The sequence below is a fragment of the Vidua chalybeata genome, chromosome 1, assembly GCF_026979565.1.
Source record: "Vidua chalybeata isolate OUT-0048 chromosome 1, bVidCha1 merged haplotype, whole genome shotgun sequence".
Taxonomy (NCBI): Eukaryota; Metazoa; Chordata; class Aves; order Passeriformes; family Viduidae; genus Vidua; species Vidua chalybeata.
This window is the reverse complement of record NC_071530.1, coordinates 18,073,933-18,082,298: the sequence shown is the minus strand read 5'-3', so window position 1 is coordinate 18,082,298 and position 8,366 is coordinate 18,073,933. Positions and strand designations below refer to the sequence as shown.

At 38.4% G+C, this 8,366-nt stretch overlaps 1 long non-coding RNA gene across 1 annotated transcript; it reads right to left on the bottom strand.

Annotated features, from left to right (window-relative positions):
• Positions 1-426: 426 nt before the first annotated feature.
• Positions 427-8,308, bottom strand: LOC128801086 (uncharacterized). The gene is made up of 3 exons (XR_008435134.1): positions 8,045-8,308; positions 6,877-7,865; positions 427-576 (listed from the first exon to the last, which is right to left on the bottom strand). It is a non-coding gene; the product is annotated as an uncharacterized LOC128801086 (long non-coding RNA).
• Between the last annotated feature and the right edge of the window lie 58 nt (positions 8,309-8,366).

Genomic DNA, 8,366 nt, shown 5'->3' with positions numbered 1-8,366 from the left:
AATTTTTAAAAAAGTTATCTATCTATAAGTCTGCCTAAAAAAGTAGCTATCTATAAGTCTGCCTAATATAAAATACTTGTTCTAAAAAATGTCAATATGTCTGTGTTGGTCTTCAGTAACTACATTACTCTCAGCCTTTTTTTTTAATATAGAATGCAACCAGGCTGAGGTAGCTAGAGATAAGGATTGGCATCAAGCTGTCATTTGGGGAACTACTGCATCTAGATTCTTCAGGTCCAGTCAGGGAGACCTGAAGGGAGATTTATCTTTTCCCATAAATTGCTAATGACTTCAACATTTAATTCACAAATTCAGAGAACAGAAAATATAAACCCCAGAGAATGACTTTTTTTGTTTGAAAGGCACATTAGCTGTAATCCTAAGCAGATGACCCTGCCCCCTGCACAAATATAGGAAAATCCAACAGAACAAGCAAAACCATTCTTTGATTTATTTCTCTGACTGTTCATGCTCCAGCTTTGTCATCAAGCAATCCATTTCAGCCTCCTCTGTGCACCTTGCATGTTTTCTCATTTTGCTGTTTTTCACTGCAGCTCTTCTTGCTGCTACTGTCTCCTAAGTCACACACAAATAGATTTAGTCATGAGCATTTAATGGCAAAGGCCTTTGAAAATGATAGAACTAATTTTTTTTTTGTCTAGTTGCTAGCTTGCAGCACCAAACAAAACAGAATCATTAAATGGTTCAATGGACTAACATCAAAGCCAGACACCTGTAAGCAAAATCCTCTATTATCCTTTCACTGTCAAAAGTAATTGTTGCTAATTGAACAAGTTTGTTTAATTGTAATATAGCTCAAGAGACCATATCCTGAGCTGCTGGAAATAGATCTCGTTCTGCTGAAGTCAGCTCTGCTAATCTATAGCAACTGAGGAACTGTCACAAGGAAACAGTTAACCCATTGCTTAACTGCATGGGCTGCGTGACCAGCTGTTGCAACCAAAAATGTCTCAAAAGTTGGGCTGAACAAGAAAAAGTGGTCACATTAATCTTTGCCTAATTTGATGCGGGAAGCTATTAAATACACACACAGTAGAATGAAAAATGTCCAATAGAATTTTATGAAGGCCAAATTTAAAATATGCCAGCAAATCTGCAAGCAGACACCAGCAATCATTTTGTAAGTGCTTTTAAAATCTGATTTCCCTTTGCAAGCAAGTTTCTCTCCCACCTGCTCAGTTTAACACACCACCACAATAAATCAGCAAGCAATGAAAAGCAGTGCTAGTGTACAGATTTAAACCTTTAGAAAGCAAATAATCATAAATCCAACACATCTTCAAATTGGTAAAAAAGGGAATGCTTCTGAGTACCCTGTTTTGAGTGTGCTCAGCGTCATGTGTCTTGTGTCAGGAACTAAAACCCATGAACTCTCTGGCTTGCATCCTTCCCCTTCTCACTCCTGCTTTAATTCTGCAAGACAGTCCCTGAATGTGAATGGTGAAAAGAACAAGATCCTGGGGTACCACAAAGACAGACCTTATTCCATCTGGGTACATCATTTGTGTATCTCACTAATCATAAGGTAGGCAACAAAACACAATTATATATCTAAAAGCCTTTTCCAATGCCATTACTCTCTGCATTGGAAATCATATCCTCAAGCCTGAACTTCCCAAGTTCTTTGAAAAGTTTCTGCTCTGCTCTAAAAATGAACCATGTAAGGCAACTGACTTAGAATTATTGCTGTTCTGGACAACAGTGATTTTGCAAAACCACACAGCTTTTAGTCCTAGTCCCATTTAAGTATTGCAAAAGGTGCATTGGTACGTATCTACTCAGAAATTAGGAATGGGCAAGTACAAAAACTGCAATTCTTTTCGAGTCAAAGGGAGTGCCAGATCCAATGACACCTAACTGAACACAGGAAAAGCAGAAAACAAAGGAGGGCTGTATTGCAAGAAATGTTAGTTAGCATCTTATTCAATATCCTAAATGAAATGCAGCTCTGAAACAATTCTGTGCAGAAATCCTACCAAAACTCCTGAACGCACCCTGACAAACACCTCAAATGGCTGGGCTGATGACCAATTTCTTAACATACAGAAATATGGAGCATTTTGGTAGGCTGAAAATATGCCAAGGTAATTTTCAACACAAATAATGCCAAACCAAGAACTGGATAGTAATCAACACAGGAAATGTGTGAAATTCAAAATAATTTCAAATAAAAACGAGAGTCTCATGCCACTGACTAAAGCATGGCTTATCGTGCTTTTTGTGCTCCTCTTCCACTTTGTCTAGCATTTTTTGGGAATGAAAATATAAGAAGAACTTGGCTGATCTAAATCTATATCTAGATCTAATTGAAAATGTGAATGACACTATTCTAACAGTAAGGCCTGGCTCTGCAACCAGGTAGACAGCAGTGTTGGCTCCTTCCAAGTTACCCATTCGTTAAGCAGTTGGCCAGCAAGATGCTGGGCTCTCATACTGGTGGGAGTCTGGCAAAAGCTTTCCAAAACAAGTGTTTGTAGGGTGTGGGAACAAATAGGTGCACTGAATCTTACAAAAGTTCCACTAACTGAATGTGATGGGAAAAGGGAAGAAAGCAGCTTGAAGATATTTAGATATCCCTAAATACAGTATCTGACTTCTTGCAATAGTAGCAGACTGTTGATATACTCTCACAACTTAACATCAGAAAGGACAACAGAGAGATACATCCTAGGTAAAAGTAAAGAATGTAATAAATAATGATTAAAAGTAATATACAGACTGACAAATTATTTTAAATAATATTGGTTCATTTCTGAACCCATTTTCTAGACATAAAGGGAATTTCCAGTTTAAAAAAAAACCCAACACAACGGGACTTTCATCCAAAGTAGTATCTTTCTTGGGAAAATTTATTTTTATGACTCATGTGCATAACCTCAAGCTTTAAAATGTTTGTTTATTTCTGTCTTCTGAATTTAAAAATCCAAGCCCTATATAGGGGATTTTTTTTCCTCTCAGCTGCAGTGATATTTTGCTTTAAGATTTTAAAAGTTGCACAGTAAGAAAATATAAAATGCAACTGTAATTGTGTACTCTGCACTGTTTTTTGAGTTGAGAGAGTTATGTAAATTACAGAGCAGATTAATGAAGAGGAACTGAAGAAAAGTGAAAAATTTGCTCAATTTCCCCTATGAATCTGAAAGAAACGCAGGGAGAAAAAGAAAGGGACCAAACCCTCAAATTCTGAGAATTCTATATCTATAATTAAAAGAGCAAAGACTTTGATAATGAATAATTTTCATTCTGAATGCTGCAGTATTGAATCAACTTTAAAATATTCATTAAACTATCTTCTATATTTTGTGACTCTAACCTTCAAATGCAAGATAAGAACAGAAAACAACACAGCCTTGCTGAAACACAGCCTTTGGCAAGACTTCAGAGGATCAGTGATGCTACAAGAATGGAAACAATGCAGCACAATTTGTCCTGAGGACACTACAGAATATTTCATTTTGAAGAATGAAGCTGTACATTGAAATTTGGGCAAGAAAAGTCTTGGGCTTTTTAAACATAATCAGTGTATTTCTTCACTGGCACAGGAGATTGTGGTCTCTGAGAACACCTGATATCAAACAATCTGTCCAGGATGACACTTAACAGTATCCCTGAGAACTGATTCAGTTTAGCCTTTAAAAGGATCTATGTCTTGGGAAAACAAGGCTTAAAATATATTTGCTAAGAGATGTGAAAATATTTAGGCAGAATTATCTGATCTGTGTTAGATATAAGGTCAAAAGTTTCTTTAGTTTCTTCCCTTTTTTCAGTCATTCCTTGCAATCATCCTTCAACTTTTCTGATAATATCTACAGTTTTCAAATACCACTTTAGATAAAAACCATACTTGTACATGTTCCTTTATATTAGCTTACAGTGGTCACTCCTAACCTACTTTTACAAAAAAATATGAGTCATGGTGTCTCTTATTTTCTTGAGATACATATGCCCTAAGAAATAAGTGTGCTACATATTGATTTCCCAGGTAGCACTCAAGCATCTCCTTCCTGATTTTGTAATGTTTATGTGCTGCAGCAACAAGTTTTGAGGACCATAATGAATTTCGTCTCAAAACACTGTATATGATGAGACCTTCAAAAGTCCCCAGTTTCATTGGCAGAAATTCACCTACAGAAAGACTAAAGTATTTGGTCATTCCTGTTAAATAACTAAATTGTTTAATTTTATGCAGTTTATTCAAGATTACACAGAAAGTTCAGTGGTCACAACTCCTGGCTTAACGCTTTCACTGGTGAACCACCTGTCCCTCTCTGAGAGTCTCAAACTATTAAGTATACTATTAAGTATACTAATATAACTTTTAGCAAATAGCGTAACACTATCACCTAGAAACTGATGACCTGCAGCCATACCTTGTACCTAGTGCTGGTCATGCTATGTCACATCAGCGCATGTGTATACTTAACAGTACATTAATGTACTATTACTTGCTAAAAGTTATAATTCATGAATTTAATTTTATTGTTTTACAGAAACAATATACATTGGGGGAATATTTTTCAGTACTCCCATACCATACACTTGTTCAGGCAGGGTGCCTATGAAAAATGAAAATTTACAAATCTCACTTGCAAATTGAAAGAAGGAAAGGCTTGTTCTCCATTTTGATTTCTTTTTTTTTTTTCCTAGAGAAAGAGGTCCATTTACATTGATATTGAGTAATTTAATATGTGAAGTAATACAGAAAACTGAAATGCCAAGCTGATGTGTTGTAAATTCATCACTCCTTAAGCCAGCTGCTTCTTGACAGAAAAGGAAAGTTCCTTTTAAGTGTCTTTTGAGACTGATATGAAACATGTTATATGACAAGACTGTTTGTACTGTATGTCATCAGGTATTTCTAAAAGCATAAATTATGATTTTTTTTTAATGGAAAAAAAGAATTATTTCATACAAGCATTGCAGCAAATAGCAATTCTACTTCTGATGTTTCAGGAAATGAGAAATTACTCCCCCAGTGGCACTTCCAATAAAAGCAGAAAGATAACTTCGAACACTTTACCATGCAAACTTCCAACACTTAAATTCAACAAGTACTTTCATTTGGCAGTAGCTTATTCATTTAAATCCCTTTTGAAATTAAATATTTTAAATGTTTTAAAATGTTGTTCCCCAATATTCTTTCAACTATGTTTCTAATTCATACTTGAGGAGTGTTTTTTTCAGAACCTTTAAATTAATCAAACTGATTGGCTATGTCCCTTCATAGGACAGCACAAAAATTCTATAATGGCTTTATCAAAAGTTTAGTCACAATATTTCAGTAAAATGTGTAGCTAATAAAGCTCTTGTAGTTATAAGTCCTTTTTCACTCTATTAGGGATTGAGTTTCTAGGAAGTTCTTTTATTTCATAATCTCCTATCTTTAATACAATATGTATTATTTTGGTTTGTATATTTTTTTGCATTAGAATAAATTATATTTCAATAAAATATTGAGTTCAAGAAGTGTTTGGACAATGCTTTTAGGCCCATGCTGTTATTCTTGGGGCTTCTTGAGCAAGGCCAAGAGTTAGACTCAATGATACTTGTGAATCCCCTCCAACTCAGAATATTCTGTTATTCTGTGGATTCTGTCATTTCTGACTCTTTTCCTGTTGTGAGTTTTCATGGCATTTTGTAGCTGTTCTCATTTGTTCTCTCCCTTTGCTTCCTTATTAGTAAGTTGTTACTCAATGACACATTCAGAAAAATTTCACAAAACTAAATTTAAAGATCTTTTTCTTGATATATTTGTATAATTTTGCCAAAACACAGGTAAAAATGCTGCAATTATATGTCTGTCACACAGTGTTTGCCACTTCTCATGGCAAACACAGATGAAAGTAAAAATACCAAATCTTCATTCTGTCTCTGCAGGCTCAACTTTCTCCTGGTCATCTGCTGTTGTCCATCTTCCTTTCTGTTTCACGAAACAGACTCACATTCTTCACAAAATTTGTGAAAAGTCCTGGCTACGAGTCTGAGAGTACCTGTGCATTTCCTACCTGTAGAAGACACTTTAGTCTTCAAGGACAACTGAGCCCATGGTTCCATGTGAGTGTATTGAAATGCAGGGTGAACACGCACCTGAAAACCACATCCCTCCTCTTTCACATGGACTCTGCATCTGTATATCTTTTATGTGATCACTCATATGAAATACAGAAAATATCTAACCAGCTAGAAGTTGGCCAGAATTATGTTTAAAATAGCAATAAGAACTACCATTATTGATGACAATAAAAAGACAAGCTTTCCCCAGTAATGGATATTGTGTTTGGGATAAGGAGATCCCAAGCAGCAACTATGTACCAGTGGGCTGCTTGATCACTGTATCTCCACACCCACAGCAAGATGAGGGACAGAATTAGAAAAAGAGAAGTGAGAAAACAACAAATGGCTCAAGATAAAGACTGCGTAATAAATTAAGAAAAAGTTTTTAAAAACCCCAACGATCTGCAAAGACTTAGCACCTCCCACCAGCAGGTAAGTGCCCAATCCCCACACAACAGCTACCCTGAGAAAACCACCCTCTAGCTTTACTGCTGAGCCTAATGTGATTGGGCATAAAATCACCCCTTGGTCAGTTGGGGTCAGCTCTCCCAGCTGTGTCCCCTTCCCAAACTCCTGCCCACCCCCAGCCTACTCCCTGGCAGGGCAGCGTGAGAAACAGAGGTGGCCTTGACATTGTGCAAGCACTGCTTAGCAAAAGTGTAATTGGCACAGTTTTGGTCACAAACCTACAACGTGGCAACATACAAGCTGCTATGAAGAAAAGTATCTGCAGCCCAGCCACACCCAGCACAGAGTTAAACCCAAATTTTTGCCTTTACTAGTTACAATCATAGCACCTACCTGTTACTGTGGTGCCTGTTTAGAGAGAAGTACATGAAGAAGTTAGGGAAGCTGGTGACTTGCCTCTACCAAAAGGTTTTGCTTCCTTTCCTGCCAGGGTGAGACTCTACTAACCATTGTAAACCTGAGACATCCATTGGTCAGGCTTGATGGAAAGTCAGTCAGTCACAAAGTCTGTGAAAACAAAGTATGATTTCCTCTGTCTCCAGAGGTACAAGTTAGTATAAATTGCTCTTGACTTGTCATGGCAGTTGCTTTCCAAGGAAGATGACTATAAATCTCCATAAGTTTTCTATAGGCGTTGTGATGTTAAAAGTGGAAGGAGATGCCTTCATATGTGTCTTGCCTATGGCTGAAAATGTGCCACTGGCTCTTTTGTTATGATGGTACACATTTGTCATGGTGTGAGGCCAGAACATGTTTCTGCCATGATCTCAACAGAATAATATAGCTTACAGAAATAGAACTAAGTTTATACTTGCAGTGTAACATTGTAAGAAATCTGGGAAGAAAGCAATGATATTTGTGATTAAAAGGAATCACAGGAGAGAGATGGTAGCAGCTGTAATTTCTTTACCTATTGCTACCTGACTTTGAGGCCCCCAAATGATTATATTTGCCTGTTTTCTGTTACTCCTGCAGCTACTGATAGCAATTATGCTGCATTTCAAGTAGAAAATGTTATTTGATTTCAGAATTCATTCCTTCCAAAACAGCCCTGGCTGGCAAAAGAGAACACTGTAATGAATTATTATTCTGAGACTAGCAGAATTCTCCACACGGCACAGCGTCCTCCATCACCAGCCTAGAGCTGAGAAGAGGAGGTCGCCCCTCGGGCCCCTGCTGTGCCTCTGTGCTGATGTTCTGCCCACGGGGCTCTGCCAGAGCTTCGCCTGCGCCGTGCTCTACCTCGTGGAGAGGTTTTACCCATTTCTCCTGAAAACTGCTGGCTTCCACTTTTCTTTTTTCTTCTTTTCCCCATGAATGCTCTGAAAATAAACATTGAAACAGGGTAGAGAAAAATCACGAAAGTAAGGTGTGAACAAAGAAACTTGCAATTTTTTGACAGACTGCACGTTTGTTAATTTTCAGAAATTGTGTCTTTGGGTGAGTAAGTAGCCTTTTCCTTTAGTCTGCAAAAATAACTGATTCCTTTTTCCATCATTACCCAGGGCCCATCAGCAATAACGACTTGAAGTTTCCCTCAAAGCAGCGTCACCGGCACTTCGGAGTCGGGATAAACTGCGAAGAAATGGATTTGCATGTGCCACGGCGAAACGCTTCCCCGAAGGCCGCTGGGAATTCACATGAAACGCTCGAAGCCGTCGCCCAGGGACAACTGGGAGAGCGGAGGGAAGGAGGCGCGGGGGCGGCGGGCCCGGCTCCCTCAGGCCCGGCCCCCCTCAGGCGCGGCCGCCGCCGTCTCCCGGCAACGGCGAAACAGCGGCGCGGGCGGCGCGGCGCGATCGCCCCCGGGCGGCGCGGGGGGC